We start from the raw sequence: 26,207 nt of genomic DNA, 5'->3' as shown, positions 1-26,207 counted from the left end.
ATTGACAAGTACTGAATGATTAGGTTCCTCATGAACCTACAATTGGAACGTTCGCGTCAGAATTCTAAAAGGAGGTGTGTTTACACTGAACACATGCGCTAGAAAATAGTTCACATGATTTAAACAGCTCAATAATAAAACTTGCAGGAATTATGGCTGATGGTCGTGTCATCACATTTGCCTGTGTAATTTTTTGTTCAACGTGACCGCTCATTTAGAATGCGTCGTCACGTTTGTCCAAAAAAAAAAAAGAAGAAGCAATCAATGAATCAACGAACAAAATGGCGGTCAACTGAGGATCCAAGCTGAGCAACAGATTACTCGATAACATTGACAAAATGAGTCTAATCACAGCTTTTCATGACAAAAAAACTGTGCTTGTTTTTAAACTTATTTAAATTAAAACATCTAATTGTTTCGAATATTGCGTCATAAGACAATTTTTTGGTTGCAACAAAGATGAACCTCACCAAATTGCGGCACCTGAAAATATTAAGTAGGCAGGCAGCTTGCAAGTTTGACCCTTGTGTGGTGTTCATATTTTTGTTATTCAGCCAGTGGGTCTGGTGGCCCCGCTGCATTTTGTTTTTAATTTAACGCAATTAAAAAAATTGTTACTCAACAGATGTTTACTTCATCCCAATTACAAGGCAATATAAACAGCATATATAGGTTGATTTTTACCCTTTACCTTTGTTAGATAGATTTCATCCCAATTACAAGCAATATAAACAGCATATATAGGTTGATTTAAAACACAAAACTCACACTGAGCATCCTGTATATGTATATAAGTGTGTAGGGAGGTGTACAGTGAGTGGTCCCTTGAAAATTTGTTCTGATGTATGTTCTTCACAGAAAAGGAAAATGCCAAATTGCCAGGCCAATGAGTATGGGTTTGAAAAAACAATGAATTGTATAATTTTTCTTTTGACAAAACGGGTCCCACAGACCCGAACACCATACAAGGGTTTTTTTAAACGTCAAATTGCTGTCTGGGTAGGCAGCTCACTAGGGTTTGAGACAGCCCCAAAGAGGGCGGAGGAATAACACTAATACCCACAAATCAAAACACGGTCCGCTTTCAAGTTTTCTCTCGGTTGTAGAAAGACAGAAGTTTGACATGGAGAGTAGAAGTCATAGAGGATGACAAACTTTTGACTGACATGTTTTCAGGAATGTGTTTTCTCCATTATGTCCCAGAAGATATGGCCAAACTGCAGCTGAAACTTTTCATAAGTGCTGGGGAAAGGAGTTTTCATGTGAGAGAGAGCGGACCAGGATCCCCGTACAAGGTCCGTTCGCGTTATTAGTTAAGACGTAATTTTCTGTATTTACCATCTACACGTGCGCTTGTAGGCTACGGTGTTGTGACACTTACTTGATTTTAACATAAAACATTCAGAAGATTCAAACCTTCAACTCAACTTTGTTCCTACCCTTACACAATTGGCTTTATTGGCGATCTAAAGGTAATAGTATTGAATTGAACAGGACATCATGCAGAAGCTGAATTCGGTAAACAGTCACGCGGAGCTCCAGCAGCGGCTGGGGGATCACGGCGGAGCCGGAGACACGGCCGCGGGAGAACGGCACGAAACACATCCGAGTCCCGAGGAACCTGTGGATACGGTTTCAGTGCTCCAGCAGAAAGATGCTGGTCGGGCTGGACATCCTCTGTCTGCCTCGTGGGTAACGAGAAAGAGGAAGAGAGTTGGGTGACACGTTGTAGTAACTTAGATTATGATGTTAATGACATTAATGCTATTTTTATTAGATTACTTGCGAGATATTATGAAAATGTCAGCAAAACTTGTACTGGGTTGAACTCTATAAGAACCATTATAAGATGCTTTGCCAGTCAAAACAAAGTTTCATGACAGTTCTATTAGAACGTACATGATCATTTATTTAGCATTATATAATGCAGTAGGCCTAATAATGAAGGTTATTGAAAATGCTGCCAAGATGAAGTGTTTTTTCACACCCCCCTCCACTCCTATGCAAAGAAAACAAGTTTAAAAAACACCACAAACGAGATTTTTTTGAAGGTGTGTGACATTCCACTTAATCTTGTTTCCCTCATAACAAAAAAAACTTTTTGACAGTTCTCCAAAAAGGATAATGATGTTTTACTGCTGTGTCTAAACTTGACATGGGAACAACTTTTCAGAAGTGTAGGAAATCCATAGTTGCTCCATCCAAATAATCTCCTCAAAGATGCCCAAATCAGAGTTTAGGAGCGGAAAGGGAAAAACTAAGTTCCTCACCTCTTGCGACACGTGGTGTGTGTTGTCTTTAGTTTAGAGTTTGCAGGAAAGGTTGTCATGGGTAATTGAGCCGTATCCACATGGAAACAAGCAGTTCTCCAGAGAAACAGTGGAACTGCCTTTTCAGATGCCCTGACACTGCATGTGTTTTGTACTTGTTTGGGAAATACTTTATTGTAAGCGTTCATTGAAAACCTAGTATTAGTTTCACTGTAAAAAGAGTGAGAACTTGAACCAAGTGTTACATATCTATGCTCCTCCGATCCAAAACATATTTAGACCCATATTTATTTCTTTTTGTAGTCAAGATGATTTATACGCAAATAAAATAATATTGTGTTTAGTCGTTTAAATATTTTTTATTAAACCCGGTAATATAATTCTTACCATATTAGGTGACCTAAATTTTTTTTTTTATTCTGATAAATCTTAATATAAATATTTGCCACATAGACTACTGCGCTGAAACATTGTCTTGTTTGCCTGTTTTCCATTTACAAATATTATCTAAAACATTCTTAAAGCAAGAGCTGCAATACGAGAAAACCAATAAAGACTTAAAATAGTTAGGACGTGTTTTTTTTTTTTTTTTTTTACATTAAAAATAGTTAAAAATTGTGAGAGTTTTTGCTTTAAAACAAACAAAACAATCTGCCAAGGGGACAAGAAAATAATCTTGTTTTGAATTTTGTTACGTGTGATTTCTACCCGCCAATGGAAGGACAATATTTTAAGGAATTTTACCTTCTCACAGTAAATGGCATCTTGGATTTAAACAAAGTTTAGATAATTTATACTAAAAAAACAAGACTAAATACGAAGAGTGTTTTTTTTTTTTTTTTTTGTGTTTTGCAGGTGGCATGATGACTACTAATCAAGTTGTTTCTTATATAGGTTGTTTATCGACTTTACTAATGGAACAAGTTATTATGAAGTGTAAGTTTTCCCGGCCCTCTTCCCAAATATTTTCATCACTACAAACCCTAGGCAAATGTGTTTGTCCGGTCAGTTTGGTGATGCAGATCCTGTCTTTTTTTCAATTACTGGCTAGGAGAATTAGTGAACCACCCTATCGCGTTAATTGTGTCACAACAAAATGCCAAACAGGGATGTTGGGGAACAAAACACTTCAAGTGTTTTTTTTTTGTTGTGTTTTGTCATGCTGCTTTGGCTGTGCCAAAGAGGAACCTGTCCAGGCAGACAGACAGGTTACAGTTCACTGGCTGACTGTGTGGATCAGTTACAGGCGCCACTACACTGATAAACATCTAGGTAAAAGGTCTATCCAACAGAATCTGTTTTTAGAAAACGTGTCTGGTTCCTGCTTGATGGTTAATAGAGGAAATGAAAGGGCCTCCTCTTGCTTTGCCGGATGACTGTCAGCTTTCTGCCTTATGACGTTACAGTCAATGCACTCAGCAGTTTTATTTACTCTAACTGGATTCATTCGTGATTCAGAAAGTGGCTAGTACTTATAAACCTTTGAGGACAGAACTGGAGAAAGTCAGAGTAAGGCAGCGAGGAACTGTTCTGTGGGATGAGGCATGACGTGATAAAGGATGGGGCGTTTATGATTGATTACTTGTGGTTAACATTGCCACGCATTTCCATCGTTTTAATATACATGGGAGCTTATGGGACTTCCTCCTAAACATTTGGTGTGACAACTGTGAAAACACATTGCAGGAGCCGCATGATGAAGCTGCATTTGTGCTGTATTCATCGGAAGTATTTTGACAACATGCCACATTTTTGTACACTTGTGAAAAGAAGGACACTTGAGCATTTGTATATGAGTTTGACTGAGAATAATGTAATGTTTGCAGAAAACTTCACCGATATTCGCAAAGACACCACACCCCACGTAGTTACTGGTTGCTATGTCTCCGACAAGCACTGTCGTAGTGCTCAAACGACACACAATCATGTTCTCACGCATGGGGGAGAAATAGATCGTTGAGCAAAGAGGAACACAGTCAACAAGCGGTTACTGTTTGGCCAACAGTAAACAACCTATATGGTAATGACTAGTATTTATTAGCATCATTCATTCTGCATTTTATTATCCAGCATATTTTGAAGGTTACTAAACATTGGTGTTGTTGCATAGTATTGCTCCTTGCTTACTGCGGTTGAAGCTTGAGGGACTATGGCAGGCTGAAGGATTGTAACTGATTTCATGTGTTTGTTTGTTTCAGCAGTGAATAGGGTATTCATGCCATGGCATTCTTGATCCGTTTTAATAAGCCAACAAAGCTGGAATAAGAGCAGCTTTGATGGTGGATCCGTCGGAGAAAAACATCGTGCTGTGCATTTCGAAAGTGAGCTCTGGACTACATCAGCAGCGGTATAAACAACACTGGCAGATTGTTTACAGAGGCGCTTAGACACGCCGGCGACGATCGATCACTAACTTGGCTCCGCTTCTCTGCAACTCTTTTTGTCAGTACATTCCATCTTCGGCCAGACTGCGATACACAAGGAGGGTTCTGGAGAAATGCTTGCCCTGGAGATATGCGTGAGTACCTGTGGTTTGACAGGTCAAAGGGTGAAGTTGGTGAAAGAAAGGTCACATGCCTACCTGGAGTGTGTGTTGTGAGGAGAGCCTGCTGGAAACAAGCCAGATGCTTGACTTTCCCTATCCAACCCCTCCCACGAATTTCAGCCGTTTTTGTTAATGAAACCAGTGTAACTGGCAGTTCCCTTGAGAAAATGTGGTAACACTTTACAATAAGGTTCCATTTGTTAACTTTAGTTAAACACAAACTAACAGTGAAACATCACCTGATGAAGCATTTACATCTTTATTATTAGTTAATTTTTGTTAAATGTTTTTACTAACATTTACTAATACTTTGTGTATGCTATTACTGTTATTAAATGGACCTGAGCTAACATGGACTATCAATAAACAGTGGATTTGCATGCCACTAATTTTAACTGAGCATAAAGAAATACTGTAACAGTGGTAACGGGTCATTGTTAGTTTAATGTTAGTACATGCATTATATATAGTCAATCAAATGGAGCGCTTATTGTAAGTGTTACCGCAAAAAGAAAATAATATATATAAAAAAGTAAAAATATACAATACTATCTGTGATAGCATATGGATTTCCTTTGAAATATACCTCACAACACGTTTTTTTTTTTTTTTTTTTTTTGGAAGCCTATAGTGATATATGAAGGTTTCAAAATGTGAGTGAAGATAACATCAGTGAACAATGGTATTTGTACTGTCGAGTGATCGTGTTTTTGTGAATGGATTTGGTGTCACAGCGCTGCCTTCCGTGATTCAGTGTTCCTTTTACCCTGAGTGCTCACCATATTATGGACAGGTAAGACGCCCAATCTCTAAAGGCAATGACTGAGCAACATCAAAGCAAAAACACAGACATGGCTTGAGTGTGTTATATCTTCATTGATTGAGTAAGGCTTTTAATAGGAGTATGGGGGCTGTACCTGATGAAGCCCCTCTTCCTATTTATTCACTTCTCTCTCCTTCACCTTTCGTCTCCGCCACAAAATCAGCATCATCTCATCGAAGGCCTTTAAAAAAGCCAGTGGCGTGTGCGGCAGTGTGAGGCCTTAGGTGCGTGTGTGTGGAAAGTGTCTGTTTGTATAAAGTCTTGTGTTCCATTGATTGGCAGAGAGCTGTCAAGTGAGAGAATGAGATTGCAGCACACCTGCACATGTCGGTATGTGGGCGCGCACATTCAGGCCTGCGCTTCGACATTAGCACATGGTGTCTGCTCGTTTCCACATGCTCCATTCCAGTGAGTGATAAAGTTGCACTTCACACCGGGCAAATGGATCTCTGTCCTCGTTGCACATTAATATCACTCAGGTCATAAGTGTCAAGTAGGACTAGTATGAGGTAGGTATAGTATCAAATCTGGTATAATGGTATCAAATATGCAACAGTATATCAATGTATAAAGTTAATCCAAAATCGAAGAATCTAAGAGACATAATTTGTATAAATATAATTGAATGAAATCTATTGAAAAATAATTTTCTATATCTATGAGCTTTTCGATATATCTCGTCTATCTATCGTTAATCTATCTATCTATCTATACTATCTACGATCTATCGTATCTATCTATCGAATCGATATCTTAAAGTCGATTATCATTTTCATATTATTACTATATTATTATATTTCTATACTAAAATACATTGTTTAAAATCCCTAATTTCTTGAATGTATCTGAATATTTTTATATTTTTTCACATTATATACTTATTAAACTAGCTTTACGAACTATTCAATTACCTTGTATTTATATTTAGGCTCAGTTAGGGGCATATATGTTTGGTCATCGTTCTTGTGTGTATAATAAATTATAATATATCAATCATATATGATTAATATGTATAATGTATAATTATTATGTTTAATATGTTTAGATTTATATTGAATGCTATTTTATCTTTTATTATTCATGGTATTTCATTTAAATATATTTAATAAGAAATAAATTAAATATATGTAAACAAGCGCACTCGATTCTCATCCCCCCCCCACACATCGTTTCGCTGCTTCACATAGACGGGCATATACCTCATACTACATTATACATCGTCAGAAACGGCAACACACATCCCACAACACCACACACACACGACACCATATAATATTAATTACAGGGCTTTTAGAGTGCCGACGCTGTTTGGGATGCAACATGCGACTAAAAGAATTTCGCACATAGGTATGCGACTAGAAAAAATCAGAGGTCTCACAACCCGGTGCGAACCAGATGCCGGGGTAAGTCGCGAGAGAAAAAAAACTCTCACGGTCTCCACTGTGGTTCAACAACAGACCACTAGAGCCCTGCATTTCACAGTTCACAAGCCCGGAGCGCCGGACGGACCCACAAAACTTTTGGTTTTATGCACCGCTCAGCGTGTGCCGGCTTTTGGGATAATTTTCCCATGTCAATAGGTTCATGGACGTGCGGAGGGGGCCACTGGGCCTCCCTGCACCAATGTTTTTATCCTCTCTTTAATTATAAAATACCGGACTCATTTACCTTTATGTGGAATGCACGGCGTATCAACTGAAACAAATAGCGAGTGATTACGCGAAACGTCTCCATGATCCTGAATCATCCCGCACAGAACTATTGGAATATAATGGCAACATGTATTCCTGGGTCCTAAACGTTTTAAACAATTGTTATATGCTTGAAACTTGTTTTTGACCTGCTTAAAGAGCTTGGGTGGCTGGCTGGGTTTAGCCAAGGCCAAAGATCAAGAAGGGGCAATGGTGGACTTGCAATGTAGTAGGATAGTCCATAGACCCGCACTTGGAGGTCCATGAGATGGATCAGAGGATGTTTACGACCCCTTAAAAAGCCGGTGGTACCTTAATTTAGATTTCTATTCTTTGTTCATCTGTTATCCCTTTGCGATTTATCTTTGAGACTGTCTTTACAGGTTTAAATTGAAGAAGTAGAAGACACTTTAAAGCACAACAACGCACTTTTTTTTCAAAGTAAGTTAACCTATGGTCACTTGAGTATAATTGTGCTTCAGGGATAAAGAAATGTCTGTTGGAGCAGGGTTTGTTAGTTAATCATTTAAGGGTCATATTGTCTATATAGACCCATCGCTTACAAAAAAAAAGTGAACTTTCTTTCTGTGCAACCTAAGAAAAAAGTTAGGCGCACGAACAGTGCAACACCAGTGCAAAAAGTGTAGTTTGTAGAGAGCCCTGTATAATATATATATAATATACACACAACATCAAGCCATTGCATAACTGCTTTCACCTGTTTTTAAATCATAGCAAATAATCATCCTGGTCCCAGAGGGATGTGCCTATCTGCCCATCCGAGTATATGTAGTTTCAACAATGACCGATAGATCCCAACACAGAAACACAGGCCAGTATCTCTGTCTGGTGTTTCTCACCCCATCTCGGCTAAAGTGCATTAGTCTATAAGCAAATAACAAGACAGGGCTCCGATAGAAACTTACTGCAAAGAAACAGCTGATTTCCAACTGCAGCCTGCTGGAGCCAGCCAACTCATGCCTCTGTAACACAGGGTTACCAGCTTTAAATGAGTGACCACCGCCCAATGGCCGATCCAGAGACTTAGAGAGTTGTGTGCAGTTTGCTGGTGGATTAATACTGTTGTTATGGATTGGATGAAAGGCCGTGAGAGGTTAAAAGGAACAGTGCTGGGCTGAGATCTCTGATGATACCAGCCCAGCCTCCCTCATGAGTGAAAGGAAACCAGAGTGAATCCTGCCAGAAAGACACAGACAAATTAGAGGATTACACAGCTTTAATTTATTTTTTTTTTTTGCAAGAGAGATAGCAAATGAGAGTGGCGTTAAGCAGCACATTACCCATCAGACTTTATTACATGACAATTAATGCATCTGAAAATATGTCAGCTCTGTCTGTTCCTTGTCTGTTTTTTGTGCCTATCTTTTGCTGATGTCTCTCAACCGTATCAGAGGAATTATGAACTAAGCAATGAATCCCCCTGCCTCTTTCTCTCTTTGAAACAATCAGACGAGTTCCCCCTTGGTAATTCATGTTTTGATTTTTCTGAGCTGTCCTGAAATACCAGTTATGCATCCGTGATTTTATTCTTGACAATTTTGGTGACTTGTTCTAATTTACGGGCCATGAACATACATGCAAAGTGAGGATACACTACTGTTTTGAAGTGCACACCTAATATAATTTGCTGACGATTTTTGATGTTCTTGGGTCAATTTGACCCAGGCAGTTTTTATTGTTTTTTGTATTTTTTTTCAGGCAACCTGTAGCAGGGACCTGCAATTAAATATATTTCCTTGGGTATAATGTTTGTTATTAGGTTGGGTGTTTTGCTACTTTGGAAAGAGAAAAAAGTGAGCATCATTATATTTCAGTGCTGAAAAATACTTTTCTCACTTCTCAGATGTTAGATGGTATGAACTATCGATTTCTATTTTCAATGTATATGAAAATAGACTATTACACTTATCTTTTTCCTTTCTTTTCCAGAATTTTTATATACTTTTTGCTTAGTATTAGGGGCCAAGAACAAGTCCTAAATAAGGTTGTGTGTCCTCAAATTTGAAGTTATATATAGAATAAAAATTTGAGGTTCCTATGCAATTTTGGTTTAGGTGTTATACCAAAACTGGCCACCAGGGTGCCAATCAAAAACAATGTTTTTTTTTTTTTTTGCTGCAGATTTTTCTGTGCACAAATGTATACATTTTTCTCTCAATATTACTTCTATCCACAAACATAACCACCAAATTGATCTTGAGATTGTGGGACGTGAATTTATGATGATTATCTAAAACGTGATAGTAACAAAATGAACCAAAGCAAATAATTGTGACATAAAGGTCATAACTCCTATTATGATGTAAGTATATGGTTTTAGAGGTGCACTCCTTGTCCATAACATTAATCTAGTCTAGTCTGTTTAGCCCACACACGAATTGTAACAAAAACAGTGAATAAAAATAGTTTATTTAGGCGTCTTAGACCCTTTTTCCAACGATATAAGAGATAGTGTTCATGATTACACCAGAAAAAACGTCGTGAATTATTGAGATATAAACTTGCAATTTGTGAATCACACATCTTATGTTTCTCACATTCCCTCAGTTTCAGCTTGCATTTCCACACAAATTTGTTGAAAATAAACACTCAATTTCTTAGAAATAAAGTCCAAATTGTGAATTCCATACACTCACAATTGTTGAGTTTACATCTTGCGAATTTCAATAACTCTTAATTGTAGATATACTCTCACAATTTTGTGAGAAATAAGTATTAAGGGTGCTTAATTCCTCACAATTCTAGAGGGTTTGTTTTTTCTTCCAGAATTTTCAGGCAGCTGCAAGAAGATATAAACTTGCAATAAAAAAAGACCAAATTGTGGATTTTAAAAGTTTTCCATTGTGACGTAACTACATCATTGAGCAATTGATAACCTCTAGATTGTGTAAAATAAAATATGCACAGTCTACGACCCGAACGAAGTACGCACTTGTAAGTTAAGTTCCGCAATTCGCATGAGTCTAGAAATTCTGAGCTTTTACATTTCACAGCTGCAAGGTAATAACACGTGCAAGAAAAAAAGACCAAATTGGGTGAGTTTATAACTTGCAATGGTGAGGTTTAAACAATCTTGCAATTTCTGACTTTTTTTCCGCTCTCTAGATATTTGGAGTTGGAGTTAAAATCATAATGACCTTTGTCCTGTATCTATCCCATGGTGCAAATATGCTTCCATACGTCATGACGTGCTGTGCCTCAACATACCCTGCTTCTGCAAAAACACACCTATACTCTTAAAAAGAGTCTCTGGAGCACCGCTGCTCCCCGTCAGCTGTTGAATTGTCTCCTGTGCACAGCGTGTCTGTAAGACAGGAATAAAGTAGGATCCCACCCATCCTGAGGAACGCATGTCTGGACTCGGTCTACAGCCTACACCAGTAGTACCGCACGCATTGCGTGGCGTTGTGTGGGGTCACGAGAGAAAACTCCAAGCAAGCTTACAACTCATCTTGTTCCCTTGTGTTCTGCTGCTCCCCATCAAACCCCTCACTTGCCTGCAGGAGATTCCATTCTTTTTAGGTGTGAAGAAAGCCATTTAGAAGAATGGCTTGAAGGGTAAATAGGAAAAGTTGGCAGTGGTTTTCATAGAGATGCAGAAATGCTAAAGTAGATTGTGCCCTCTTTTTTCTGGTAGCAGCCTTATGTTTAGAAGTATACTTCTTATCACAAGCGATTTTTTTGCTGTGTAAAGTATCATTGACTTAGTCCATATGGTTCAGTTGTCTCATTGTTGGTGCAGGCCAAGCATAGTACTTTTTTGGTACACAAATAAGATGAAGCTGTCCTGGCAACACAAGAAGACATTTAGCTTTTGTTAGGGGCATCTGACATGACTTTGCTCGAAATAAATTGAGAAGCCATTTCTGTGACAGAAAAACAGCGGTCACAGCATCATATCGCCTGGTGGGATTGCCGTGTCGGAGGCAGTCTAGATTGGTACTCAAGAGTGCAATCGCGGCATAGAGAAGTGGGACAATTCATGGCATATGTTTTTCTAGTGATATTTTCCCGGGGTGGGACCGATGCGCACCTTGAGAGGGCCGCCGACAGAAATGGTATGTGGAATGTTGTTGGAGGAGTGGGAAGTGAGGATGTTGTCTAGTCGTGCCGTCGTGACATCACAATGGGAGAGGTGGAGACACAGCGAGCAGCCCCGTTGGCCCATTGGTTTGTCTCCTGTATTGACAGTGTAAATAAATGCAGGCTTGATGAGCAGAAGATAATTCTTCTAATTCTAAAAAAACATTAAAATCTTAATGTTCAGGTAAATTTTTGACATGTAGAGTGTGTGGTAGAGGTATATTAGATCCTTGATAGTATATATATATATATCGTATTATATATATCACATACACCACACACACACACACCTGCGCACACACACACACAACACACAGATAATATCGGGAAATTGAGAGTAGGTGGTGGACGCGCCTGTGACCAAAAAAAGAGCCGGTGTCTTTTTGTGCCTGTTTGGCTTTAAAAAGCTGGTCTCGTTGATTGTGATATTACCATTTTGCCTAAAAAAAATAAATAACGTTACATGTGCTTGTACCAGATGTATTTGGCACATTCGGGGATATCAGAAAACTTAAAAAGTTTTCCTGTGGCATAATTAGAACTTAAAAGGCTCTGTGAACATCATAAGAGAACCGCAAAGGTTCTGTGACATCATAAGGAACTTAAAAAAGGTGCTCTGTGCACATCAATAAGAACCGAAAAAGTGGGTTCTGTTAAATCATAAGAAACTTAAGAAGGCTCTGTGACATCAACAGAACCTTAAATGGTCTTGTGACATCATAAGAACCTTAAAAAAGTTTCTGTGACATTATTAACTTAAAAGGTTCTGTGACATCAATACAGAACCTAAAATGGGTTCAGTGACATCATAAGAACTTTAAAAAGGTTCTGTGACGTCAATAACGAACTTTAAACGGTGTCTGTGACATGTAAGAACTTTGAAATTTAAAAAAGGGGTCATTTGACATCATAGGACCCGAAAATGTTTCTGTGGCATCATGAAACATAAAAAAGTTCTATGGTCAAGGATGCAAACTCATTTCCAGCCCTACTCCAACACACATGCCATGGCACTTGTTTAGGCGGGATCATGTACATTCAATAGGGTTTAAACCCTAAGGTTAAACTCTTTCGGGGCTGTGGCAACCTCCAGGAGGTTTTGCATCCGCAGTTTCTATGGCATACGTCATTGGAACAAAGGTTCCATGGTATAATAGGAACTTAAAATGTTCGGGGACATCATAGTCTGAACTTAAAATGCTCGTGTGACATTATAAGGTGACGTATCAAAAGGTTCCACAAATCAAAACCTCGTTGTGGTGAATCATTCTGTTTGAAGACTGCTGAAGCTTTAGTAATTTGTTTGGTGGCGTGCGGTGCGGTCGCTCCTGTCTTCCGACTCCAAGGCCTCTGCGTCTTTGTTCTTTCGTTGGTGTGATTTGTCATTTATAGTGTGAGCTCATCAGGTAGGACAACACACAGAACACCAGCAACAACATAAAAGAGTAATGTCACCCCTTGAGCAATCTCTCTCTCTTCACAAAGATACATGCTCTGCCCGTCTACCACACAACAGACTCTCTTGCCCGGACAATAGCTTCAATTAGATGTTTAAGTGGATGATGGTCCCTGTGAATCCAAAACACAGCCCGCAGTGCCAGAGGATATATCATCTGTACGGCTCTGTCTCGTCTGTGTGACTCTAACTCATGCACGCCTGACCATATTTTTCCACAAAGGCTTTTTTTATCTGATTGAAAGACACCGCAAACAAAAGGTAGACAAAGACGGAGATTAAACAAGATTAGGTGGGTAATTACATCCCACCTCTCACTCACTTCCTGTGATAAAGAGAACATGTTTTGCTTCTTGTTCCCAGAAAACTTCAGTGATGTTTTTTTTTTATTGTCTTTTTTTTAGTAGCATCCTCCTATGCCTCAACACATTAGTCAGCCTAATTTGTGCTTTGTAGAGTTGTCGTTTCATGCAGAATAGAGACTGTACTACCTGTTTGTTTATATAGCTAGTCCAAGCCGCTGGGGTCACTTGCATGTATGTGAACGTGCGCAACGTTTAGTCATGGCGTTTGTGTGGAGTTGATGTCCATGTGGTTTGTATACTGACATTGCGGTTGCTGTTGTTTTTGAGAGGTGTGTTTGTGTATCTGCATGCTAGTGCGTCCGTGTGAACCAGTGGTTTCTGAAGCCGACCCTCCAGTATTGTGGTGAATTTGAGGTGTTTGTGTGTGTTTGTTTTTGCGGGAATAAGTGTATATTCTATAATGAGAGTGTTTGTTGTTGATGTGTATGTGTGTGTGTGGTTTTATGAAGAGGAGGGGTTCCTGTTTTACAAAGTAGTCTCAGCTGAGCTTCGTTCACTGACCTCACATTCCAGAAACGCCACCTAATCGCCTCTGTCTGGCAAACTCTCACTCTCTCTCACACTCACTATTCTTCTCGTTCTTTTCTCCATCCCCTCAAACACTGAGGCTTTTTTTTTCGACTATTTCGAGCTATTTTGTTTTAGTGCATGCTAAAGCAAGCATTGCTTACTTTTCCTTATATTTGGGTGTTTTTTCAACTATGGAACTTTCAGCCTTGTGGACTTTAGAAGTAAAACTCCTTTTAATGTCTTAATTGTTTTTTTGTTTATATACAGTAAACAAAGTTTTTATTTGATCAAAAATACACTAACAGTAAAATTGTGAAATATTATTACAAATTTAAAATATCTTTTTGAAAATATTTTAAAGTGTAATTTATTCATGTGACACAAAGTTGAATTTTCAGCATCATTACTTCAGTCTTCACATGATCCTCCTTCAGAAATCATTCTAATATGCTGATTTGCTGCTCAGAAAATAATTTTCTTATTATTATAAATTTCAAAGGTATAGTATTTATTTGTAATAGAAATATTATATTTTGTTTAAATGTATTTACTGTCATTTTTGATCGATTTAATGCATCCTTTCTGAATAATAATATAATAAAATTGTCTTAATTTTTTTTATTATTAACCAATGTAATTTTCACCACATTCCAAATTATATTGTTTGATATACATACTAAGAAATATCATCTTGCAATAATTTGGGAATAAAAATAGCCAGCATGCATCTTTATATTGCCAAGGCTAATTGCATTACTAGCATTAATGTATACTAAATACACACAATTAAAACCGTATTTTCACACTTTGTAGAATTTAAACAATTCAAAGTTTGACTGGAAATGATATGATAAAAATATTCTGTACACAAGTGATAGATTTACTGTTATATATACAGCATATAATGGACATTCATATTTTAAGGTTGAAATTGTGGGCCTGGGACAAATAAAACAATAAAATAATAGTATTATATAAAATGATGACAGCTTTAGTGTGACCTTCGTATGACAAAAAGAAATAAATATACTTTAGTGCTTATATGAATGGCATCTTAAATTACACCTCGATGAAGAGAGATGTTCTATTGCTTTTCTAAGTAACTTGGTCGTTTTGTCTGGTAGATGCTAAAAAAGAGTGAAAACAGGGAGGAACCAGAGTCATATCTCATGACCAGAAATTGGGCTCTTGTGACTCTTGACAGCAGAAACCGACCACGCTTGCAAATCACAAGTGTGAGTTGACACAACAGAACATCTTAGTTCCCACATACAACACAATAACAACCACCCAGAACACTAGCAACCTCATAACATGCACACCCACACACACACACCACACACACCACCAACACACACACACACACACACACACACAAAAAAAGCTTCTCAAATGACTTTAGTAACCACAGAAAAGTTGATGGAAAGTGCATAGCATTTTTTTGTTTACTATCAATTACCAACACAAATGAGCTACATGGAAAAAAAGAAAGACTCCCAGCTGCTTTTGCTTTTTTGCGCAGTTCTGTCCCCTGCTTCTCTGCTGTTGTTTCTGTCTCTTGTTCCATCTTATTTTATTGTTATTCTTTCACGGTGAGCTCATTCTGGGCTGTGGTGCTCAGAAGTGTAAATTAGAACCAGATCCTTCTTTCTTTCCAAGCGAGGCACGGATTGAATCTAATGTTTCTCTTCCCTCGCTCTTGTGACTGAAAAATGGCCCAGACCATGAGCAGATTGTGCAACACCACGCAGTTGAACCTGATGTTTATCTCCTATCTTTTCTGGCCTGCTTTCTCACATTCTCCATCCATCTTCCCTGTATGCTCTCTTCCAGCAAGGTGTTGGAGTTTGCTCACAGCTGCTTGACAGATTACGTGCGGCCAGCCAGTGGTTTGGAGGTTTGTTGTGAAGCTCTGTAGCTGTGGTTGAAGTGACCTCACAGTACTCATTTGGACTCATGTACGCTGCTTGTCTACTGTGTGTAGCATGTTTGCTCTGGGCTTGGGTAAAGCCGGGGAAAGCTGTGGCGTGTTTCTCGGTAAAGACTGAATCATGGCTGTGTTTGTCTCCGGGATTCCAGGATTTCTGGGCTATGGCTTTTTGGATGTGATCTGCTAATGGACTTGTGTTGATCTGCTACTCCACCGGCACGCTGGCGCGTTAATGGAACAGCATGTAGAATGTACCTCAATCGATAGCATCGACTGGGTCTAGGTTATAAACGCAGAGTAAAGAGACCGGTGGATATGGGCTATTGCTTACCGTGCGGATCCATTAGCGATGTCCTCTAGATAAGTGAGTCTGCTAGGGTGGGTCACTGATCCTGACAATCGTCCCTCAGCGTAATGGAAGTGTTTCGCTGCGGTTTTACACAATAGTCCAGAACGGCATAGATTTTTTTTTTTACACACCAGCCCCTCTGGCCTTGTTCTTTAAATGAACTGATAGACGTGTCACTGATACAGGAAGCATTAATGACAGCAGACATCTGATACGTGTTCAGTGTCATTATCTCATTTAGCCTTGCATGTTTTGCAGAGCTACTAATTTTGAGCTGATATCTTGGTTGATAAAGTGATGCTTTATTAAAAAGTGTTAAAAATTCATACATACAATGACTTGATTAGACCTCTTATTTTATGAACATTCCTGAGTTAAAATTATTTTGTAATAAAGTCACAATTGTCAGGGTAATACAACTTTTCTGATATCATAAAAATTAAATAAAAAATAAAAAACTAAATATTTGCAAGTTCATACAGACAAAACCAATTTCTCCCCGGGACTATACCATTAAGTACATGATATCTTAATTGACTATTGAATATAGTTCTCCAAAAAAATAATTTACTCATACTCCATGTGTTCCAAACCTGTATGATTTTCTTTCATCTTCTGAACACAAAAGAAGATAGTGGTTGGTAACAAACAGTTGACAGTAGCCATTGACTTCCATAGTAATTTTACATACTATAGAAGTCAATGGCTACCATCAACTGTTATAAAGACTCAATTATAAACTTTAATGACTATATTATAGACTTTTAATACTTTCTCCAAAAATAAATATTTGTTTCTCATATATTCCAATCACATACCTGTATTTGTTTGAATTTAAAACACTTGTAAGCACTTATTTTTAATAAAACAAGGTAATTTTTCAAATATTTCAGATCTTACATTTCTATAAGCTAAATTCAGGAATTTTAAGGACCTTGTGTGAACCATGTATTTTAGCACAAACTGTTTTTTTTATTATTATTTATTTTATTATTTTATTATTTTAAAATAATAAAAATATATTTAAACAAAATTGCTTCACTTCTTACTTATACTTTAAAAAATGTTTGTCTGCTAAAGTCATGTGGTGCAACCAATAAATTAAGTCATAGAATGGACCCTATGACTGTGTGTAAAAGTTGATAAGTCTCTTCAAACATCAGATCAAATGACATTTTTATGACGAGACCAGATTAGTTCAGGTTTTAAAATGTCAAGTGGTGCGACTGCCCCAAAAAATGAATGATTTTATGAATTAACTATTCATAATATTTGTAAAAAAAAATAAAAATACCTTATTACATTTAAAAAATAAGTATATTTTTTGGTTTTTTATTTGTTTATTTGACGATTAAGATGTGTACACTCACATTTATTCAGGGTATGATGGAAAAACTGATGGTTACACAACATGACATGAGGAGGAAGTGTTATATAGTGAAGTCTATATATATAAAAAAAGATCTTTCTTCACCTACAGCCTTATTTCTATCTTTCTGACTGGGCCAAAATAAACGAAAAATTGAGAAGTGTAAACTGAAATTGAAAGTGTTTCAGTGTTTTTAGGAGGTCTTTCAAGGCGCCGTTGGACTGATTTTTTTAATCCTTGACCTGTCTGCATGAGGTGCGTACGTGTTACCCAGTTTAGCACGACTGATCTAGCTAATCATTAGCTCAGCTGACAGCAGCTAGCCGCTGGCTAATATGCTGTCTTGGTGATAAGGAGCTTCCTTTGGGGTATGAGCTAATGGACCACCGTGAACACGGCCTGTGAGGTCGCTCTGTGTTAAGTGTGCTCAGCTGAGGCTGAGTTTAAGGTGCGGTTTCTCTACTGATTTGCCAACCCGCCCCAAGTGTGAGTGCGCACACCGATAAGAGGATTAGCACACCTGGAAGATTATTGCTAACCTCACCTCGTTCCTCAGCACGGGCAAGCGAGGAAAGCGAGAAGTTGTTCAGAGTTACAGTTTGCCATCCCTGCCAAGCAGACAGTTATTGGCCAGCTTTCCTGAAAGATGAACTGGCCAGAGGAAGACTTGCAAAATTAAATTTAGATTTAGGAAAATTTACAAAAGATTTTAATGCGAGTAAAAGTTTCAATATTGTCATCCGGCCGGACCATTTAAAGTGCAGTGGCAGATTCTGGCGTAGGTGATATAATGCTTGCTAGCGTGGCACAGTTTGTCCCCAGACGTGCAGTCTACTACTCTATCAGCAGTTTCACAGGATTGCACCAGCTCTAAGCTCAGCTCACCCCTCTCATCCGCTCTTCATCTAGTAGACAGATATAGTGGGGGATGAATGTTCAGTGCAGTACCATTCACTGTCAAATTAAAACGAGTAAAAGCACAAAATAAATGATTTCATAGGTGATTTCCCAGAATACTGAAATGTGAGAATTTGTCTTCATCACACAACAATAAACATCAATTTATAATGACTGTTTAATCAATATAATTATACAATGGGTCAAAAAAGAAAAAAAAGAAAAAAACATTTTTATAAGTCATTCATGTTGGTTTTAACATATGCCATTCATTCATGGTTTTGAAAAACTTTTATATCATTTTCAGGAAACGTTTAATCAGTGACTCATCATGTTAAATAATAGAACTGTCATGCAATCCAACCAGGGTTATTATTATAGTTAACTAAAACTGAAACTAAAATTTAAAACTATTATCAAAACATATTTGTTACTTGAAATAAAATTAACATTAACTGAAATAAAGTGTTCAAAAAACTTTTATTTCAAGGGATCATTTTAAATTTAGTAATTTTGAAATAAAAATGAATAAAATGTATATAAACATAGATTAAAAAAAACAATACAAAAACTACTGTACTAAAAATGACAAAAAACACACAAAAAATACTAAAACATTAAAATCCCAAAAAAAAAAAAAACCCTGATTCAAAAACATCAAAAAAACACTATAATAGGATGCCCAATGATACTTAAATAACAATGGGTCCAACCACCAAAATTATGGAAATAATAACTTATTTATAATAATAACTTGATTACATGTGAATGCACACTGTTATCTTAATAACTGTTTTTTTTTTTATATATATATTTTTTTCAAACTAAAAAGTGTTTGTTACAAATAGCTTTATATTCATATAATTATGTATTTCTTTTTTTTTTTTCTTTTCTTTTTTTTTTTTTTTTTTTTTTGGTTGGGTGGTTTTTTAGTGCAATATGAATAAGCAGTTTATGTTTTATTATAAGACACAACAAATGACCGTCAAAAAATACTTCAAGATGTTTTCTTTTCAAATCATTTATAAATAAAGCTTGTTTTATTATGACTTCAGTTCACTGCATTTCTGACTTTATGCTTCTCCAAAAAAATATCATTAAAAAAAGAGTGCCATGTCATTGACCCTTTTTGTCCCAATATACCCTCCGACTTACCTCAAGTGTGGACTGTAACCAATAAACATTTAAAAAATAAATCTGAAGGAAAAATTCTCTGAAAGGAGTGTCGTATAAAATATGTATAAAATCTTCTGCCTTATAGAATATGTAGGGACTCTGTTTAAAAGCCTGCTGAACAGGAGATTGGTCACCAGCCTTCAGATCTGTATCCTGCATGGTGACCAGAGCTAATGATAGAGATCTCGATTACACACAAACACATGTGACCGGCCCAGAGAGGACCCTGAAGGGTAACAGTGTACGGCCTGTCCAAAGCATGAAATGTCAAGCATGCGCTACGGTGAGAACGAGCGAAAGCAGGATCAGGGTCAGATCAGGGTGTGCTGACGTGTAACTCAGTGCTATCTCGTCAACAGCATGTCTTCTTCACCTCTACATATTCATCAGTGCAGGATGTTGCGTCTCACCTTATCTTTGTTTGGCCTCCACTTATTCTGAGAAAAGCAGCTGTCAGCGATGTACACAGTACAAATTTAGTGTTAAATTCTGATTATACTTATCAGTGTTTTCAGGGGGAGTGTTCATAAGCATTCATTTCGATATGCAAGTCTGTATGTGTGCTTGTTAGGGCTCTTATGGGGCGTTTGAGCAATAAGAATGTAAAAAGATATGCTGGAAATCAAGTGGGAATACAGCAAATTGGATTTATGGGCAACTAGATCAGCCTGCCTGAAATTCTCAGTGGTCAACAGCAAAATTACTCAGTTTTTGGTCACATGAAAGTGCATCCCTTTTGCAAACCCTTGCAATTCTTGCTCCTACATGTTTGTGACACACCATTTTTGTTAAAATCATTGGATTTAGTTGATGCAGCAAAAACTGAAGTGTGTGGGAGACCTTAGTTAACACAATGGGTCTCATGCACTACTAAGTGCGTATGCGTACATTTGTTTGTGAAATCTGAGTGTGAATGCTTTCATGAACCAACCATGATTCACCAATTTCTTTCGGACTAAAATTCAACTGAAAACCACAAATATGCAAAACCCAATACTTTGGGTGGCCTTATAATCATGGTAAGATAAAGTGATTTATTGCTTATGCTTTGATTTTTATTATTTATTTATTTATTTTCTGTATGAGAAAGTAGATATGCCGTGTACAACTAGCTAATATAAACTGACTGCATAAAAAGTGTTTATTGGGGTTTTGAGAATGGCACATTAGCATTGCTTGAGGATCTAACGAAGTCATTAATTTCATTACAGGAGTACTGAAAGGCTGCATGAAAGGTTGTGCGAAATGCCCTTATATGGAGATGGGTGTGTTTATGCAAATTAGTAACATTGAGCGGTCGTTCATTCTAGAAATCTCAGAATTCATTAACATTAGAATAAGGTGCATATGCGTGTGTTTGCAATTTTTTTTGCATACAAATACAAAATTATTAGTGAATGACACCCAATATTCTAGTTGAATGATCACGATTTGTCTACATGAACAGCCAACAGTGACCTACTTTGCACTTTCTTTCCATCTCTGGATCTGTTTTGGTCCCCCTGCAGCGTGCAAGCATGTGCATGTGCCCTGGAAAACGAGCGGTCACGTACACTGAGAGATTCCCTGGCAGAGGCTGTGTTTGTGGCTGGGTTTATTCCAGCTGGGGAACAGAGTGGAGGGTTAATGATTAGTCTCATGCTCTGTGTGGATCAAGGGCATGGGACCGTATGGGCCCTGGGCCTGGGGAAAACAAGAGAGAGAGAGAGAGGGAACAACAACCAAGAACTCAACAGCTGAATCACTCATCACTTCTATATTCATACTCAACTCCCGGTACAGATCTATATTTACACATCAGTACTATGTACTCCACATTTATTTCCAGTAATGATTATATAATTAATAATTAGCCACTTCTTCTCTATCCATTAAAGGTGTTGTAAGTGATTGCTTGACACATGAAATGTTCCTACTTCCCGACAGATATCGCTGAAAAGAGGTCCTGAGAAATGGCACCTTCCTGTGTGAGAACACTAGACTCTGTAAACAGCAAAAAAAACCCATGCTTTTTTTAGCATCAGAAAACTAGTCAATCAAAAACACAAAGTTTTTGAAGAGATGGTTAAATTAGCAAATTGGTGGAAGTTATTAAAATGGCATTAATATCTTTCTTTACAACAGCTGATAATTCATATATTTAATTGTACATGCTAATGTCCCGATTTTTATTTATTATTATTTTTTTTTTTCATTTAGACCTTTGCTGTCCTTGAACACCTATGGTTAAACTTTAAATGCAATCTTTAACAAATCGTATGCAAAAATGTACATTATAATATAGTGATGCCTAAACTCATTTTTAGTACTTAAAATTAATTATTTATTGAAGGTGTTTTCACACCTGGCATGTTTGGAGCAGAAACTGGAGCATTTTCTCCCTTAGTTTGTTTAGGCATATTTAAATATGGCAGTCATGCTTAGATCCACACCAGTCTGAGATCACCTGAATGAGGAAGTCTTGGCCAAACTGAAATAATCTCACTTGCAGTGAGAAAGCAATCTGACCCAATGGACTAAAGAGCTCCAATTTTTATCATAATTCATAATAGGTAATCTATTGTGTGACTTTTGTGGGAAAGCACCTTACTTATCGGTTTAAAAAAAAAAAAAACACCTCTTTATTTTAAAATGTCATTGCTCTTCTACAAAACAGGTACATTGCAAGAATGCTGTCCCGCTGAAGTCTTGATTGAATCGAGTCTTATATGCAGTTGTACATGTGTATGTGTGCAAAAAGGAGCTAGATCGCAGAGCTAACTTGTCAACCAATCTTGATCGATAACCATAATGAGTGGAATCCTAAAGCGTAAACTCTGACCATTGAGATGACAGTTTACTTACATGTGACTTGCATATGTTGGTACCAAGGAGAAAATGAAAGCAAAAAAATCTAGTTGTCAAAAAAATTATATCTATAACTCATCGGACATGACATGAAACTAATTATCAGAAAAATGTAATATTAATATTAAACTACCGCAATGTGTTGGAGCACATGCACTTGGAGATGACCTATATGCTTACTGATTTATACTTTGAGCGTTCACCCATCCATATGGAACAACATCCTGGTTTACTTATCTGGAAACTTGTCTGTGACCTACTGCCACAATGTTTAATTTTTAAATTAGTCATTGTTTAACAAGGGGATAGAAAAAGTCCCAGACACTGCCATAAATAGCATAAGGAATTCTGCAAGCTACAGTAGTGTTCAAGACTTAATTTCTACACTTTAGTCTAGCCAGTGTCTAACACACCTGCCTGCGCCCATCCAGGTGTGTAATAGATTTGTTTGCGCATTCCCAGCACAACTCGCAAGAAACCTTCCATCTTCCTCCTCATAGTCTCTGACCTCAATCCTGTATTCTTTAGGGTCTTTTCTTCTCCACATGCCTCATCTATCCGTGCTGTCATTCTCTTTCAACCCCCACCCCCTCCTTCACTCTTTCTGCCAGAGATATGCATGGAATGTCAGCTCCTTAGGCTGGATCTCGATTCCCATCAGGAAGACAGTGCCATTCTCAATATCTCAACTGCACTTGCAATTCTAATTGCACATAATAGAGCATTAAAGATGTTTCTGTGTCTGATCTTGTGGTGCCAGAGAAACACTGACATGCACAGAAGAACATTCCTTCAGGTAGTTTCAACAGAAACGTTAACCCGTCTGTCTCTCTCCTGACAGCCTCCATTCCGTTCTTCGCCTGTGAGCTCAAAGCGGTGACTCCATACAAGAGGGGCTTCTTCTGCGGGGACACCAGCATCACTTACCCTTACATAGAAAGTGAGGCCATTCCTGACAGCATGCTTATAGCCGGGGGCGTCATAATCACAGGACTTACGGTGAGAACACACACATAAACTGAAATATCACCTGTTGAAAGACTGCAAAGAGATAGCTCACCCAAGACTGTAAACTCTGTCTTCATCTACTCAACCTCATGTCTGAATCATTTTCTTCTCAAAAACACAATTTTTTTTTCAAGAATTGTTCTTTTCCATTGATTTGCAAAGAGTATCAAAATGGTGCAAAGTCAACATTAAAGTATGATAAAAGTGGTCAATATAACTCAATCCTTCAGAAGACATAAGAAAACTTTGTACAAAAAAATAAACCAAAATTTAAGTTATCACTAATAAGCTGTGAATCGCTGTTGGAATCAATAGCCTTATGGGCAGCGCTTTGTCAAGTAGGTATAATTGCACTTCAGGCGACCCAAACATTGAATCCCAGTTCATGGTCCTTTACCAATCCTGGCTCCCTCTCTTTCCCACTTTGCTTCCTGACCTCTCTCCAACTGTACTATGTGAACAAAGTAAAAAATGGCAAAAACAAAAAATACTTAAGGCCCAAACACACCAAATCAAAGAACTAGTGGTAATGAAAACCACGTTGTTGCCTCATGTTACCTGGATCTAGGTGAACAATTTGCACTTTAACACAGTGTATAGTGTAAAGGAAATTTTAAATATAATCAATTAATCATAAAATCAGTTGATCACAAATAATGTGTAACACTTCTTTTCCTTGCAGGCCTAACGTTTGAGTACATGTTAGGAAACAGAAAAGGTTCTAGTCTTAAATAGGATTGTAAAAATGAAACATTACATCTGTTTGAGGACTACTAATAATGATACATGATCAAAGGAATAAGCTGAGGTAACTAATCAGTAACCATTTCTTTGATTAAAGCATATTCAAAGGCATTGTCTGGAGTCTGTCTGGTTACTGCTGCGCAGCAGGTTAGTCGAACACTAGAGATCTTAGTCCCAGGTGATAGTGTTCATAGGGACCGAGACGTCATCCGACTCAGAGTGAGACACTCTTAGGCGTCAGGGAAGCTGTAATTCTTAACTGAATAATCTTAGTCCTGGTTCCCCAGCCCGGTCAGAGCTATCGCGGTTTGCGGTCAGAAAAGTCACCCGAGTATAATTTCTGTGTCGGGAGACACAACTCTTCTTAACTCAGGTGCGTAGGGGAATTTCTACCACAATAGACTACAGCCAGTAGCAAAACTGCATGTATGTTCTGCACCGACATGAGAAGAAATAACTCTCCATACCAGCAGGTGGCAGTAGTCTGTATTCATCATTCATAAAGAGAAACTGAAAGAGCTATGACTGCGGATATCATCGCAAATAAGATAAAGATGAACAACTAGCTCTATGTTTGTTCCCTCAACTTTGTCATTGCTTGCCTTTGACACATCTTCGCGTCCCACTAGTTCGCCCCAAACTAAACAGCTAATCAGAATGATCTTTCTCACTAACTGCCCAAAGCCGATTCATCATGTTCAAGCATCTACAGATCCACCAATGGGGGTCCAACTAGTGCCAGTAGTACAGAACACACCACAAAAACCAGTCCAACATATAATAATAATAATAATAATAATAATAATAATAAAGATCTATTTGTAATAGCACTGTTCATCAGACAACATAGGCTCAATTATGTACAAATTGGTGCATCATAGCTGATTTGTGAACCAGTCATTTACACTGGTTTTGTGAACTTGATCAACTAATGAATTTATAACAGGGTGTCTAATCCTGCTCCTGGAGGTCCAACGAAACTATAGAGTTTAGCTCCAACAGACTTGCCTGGAATTTTCTAGTGAGTCTGAAGACAGTGAATAGCTTGTTCACATGGGCTTAATTTAGGGTTGAAGGCCTGGACACCTGCATTCACTGGATTCAGTAATTCAAGATAATAACTGTAATTCTGTGGAAAAGAGTGACCAGTACATTTAAATTGACCTTTGATGTTGCCTGAAAGAATAAAAATGTATGGATTTAAAACAACATGAGAGGGTAACTGATGACAGAATTTTAATTTTCGCATTCTACGAGACGTCCTGTCCATAGTAGTATAAGTCCACGGTTCTCCTGTTACTGAAGGCTATTGATTTACTCTTTTTCATCTACTTTGCTATTGAACTAGAGTTTCTCTTTGTGTAAGAGAGCATGTGTATTAAGGTGCTGTGAATTATTTAAGGCGTCATGAAGCTTGTAGTATTTAACCTCAGTGTTGCATGGCTGTAACCTTAGCGGTGTCCCCTGTTTGTCTCAGATTGCTGTCGGAGAGTGTTACCGGGTACGATTCAGAGTTGTGCACTCAAGGGCATTTGTGCGCAACCCTTTACGTGTCCTGTCTGTATAAGGAGCTGGGCAGTTTTCCTGTTTGGATGCTGCGGTGGGGCAATCCTTGACCAACATGGCGAAGTTGGAGTGTGGGCCGACTCCGTCCCCACTTCCTGTCTGCGCGTGCAATGTGACCTACAAATCACTCAACTGTGTACCCGGAACCTACATCTCAGATGTTAACTGCGGGAAACAATTCCAAGATAGCGGAGGAGGCCCGGTAAGTGAAGTGCAAGGAGTTTAATGGGAGGCACAGAGATAAGATGAGCTCTGTTCCAAAACCTAGGCTCTGTACAAAATTTGCATGGTTAAGTTTCTTTTGAAAGAGTGCTTATTGATCTATATCAAGGGTCTCCAACCCTGCTCCTGGAGACTTTATAGTTGGCCTGCAGACTTCAGTTCCTACCCTGCTGTCTTCAACACCCCTGCCTGTAATTATCAAGTTAGGGTTGGTTCTGAAACTCTAAGGTAACTCTACCAGGAGTAGAACTGGATACCCCATGTACTGTATGCAGGGTGTGGCCAATGTCCATCCTGAGGGCCACAAGTCCACCAAAGTTCAGCTCCAACCCTAA

The 26,207-nt window shown here is 38.0% G+C and overlaps 1 pseudogene; it reads left to right on the top strand.

Annotated features, from left to right (window-relative positions):
• Window positions 1–1,464: 1,464 nt before the first annotated feature.
• On the top strand, window positions 1,465–26,207 carry LOC122136778 (annotated as a pseudogene).

Source organism: Cyprinus carpio, chromosome B3, assembly GCF_018340385.1.
Source record: "Cyprinus carpio isolate SPL01 chromosome B3, ASM1834038v1, whole genome shotgun sequence".
NCBI lineage: Eukaryota > Metazoa > Chordata > Actinopteri > Cypriniformes > Cyprinidae > Cyprinus > Cyprinus carpio.
Note: the sequence above shows the minus strand (reverse complement) of the source record. Positions and strands in the feature narration are given on the sequence as shown.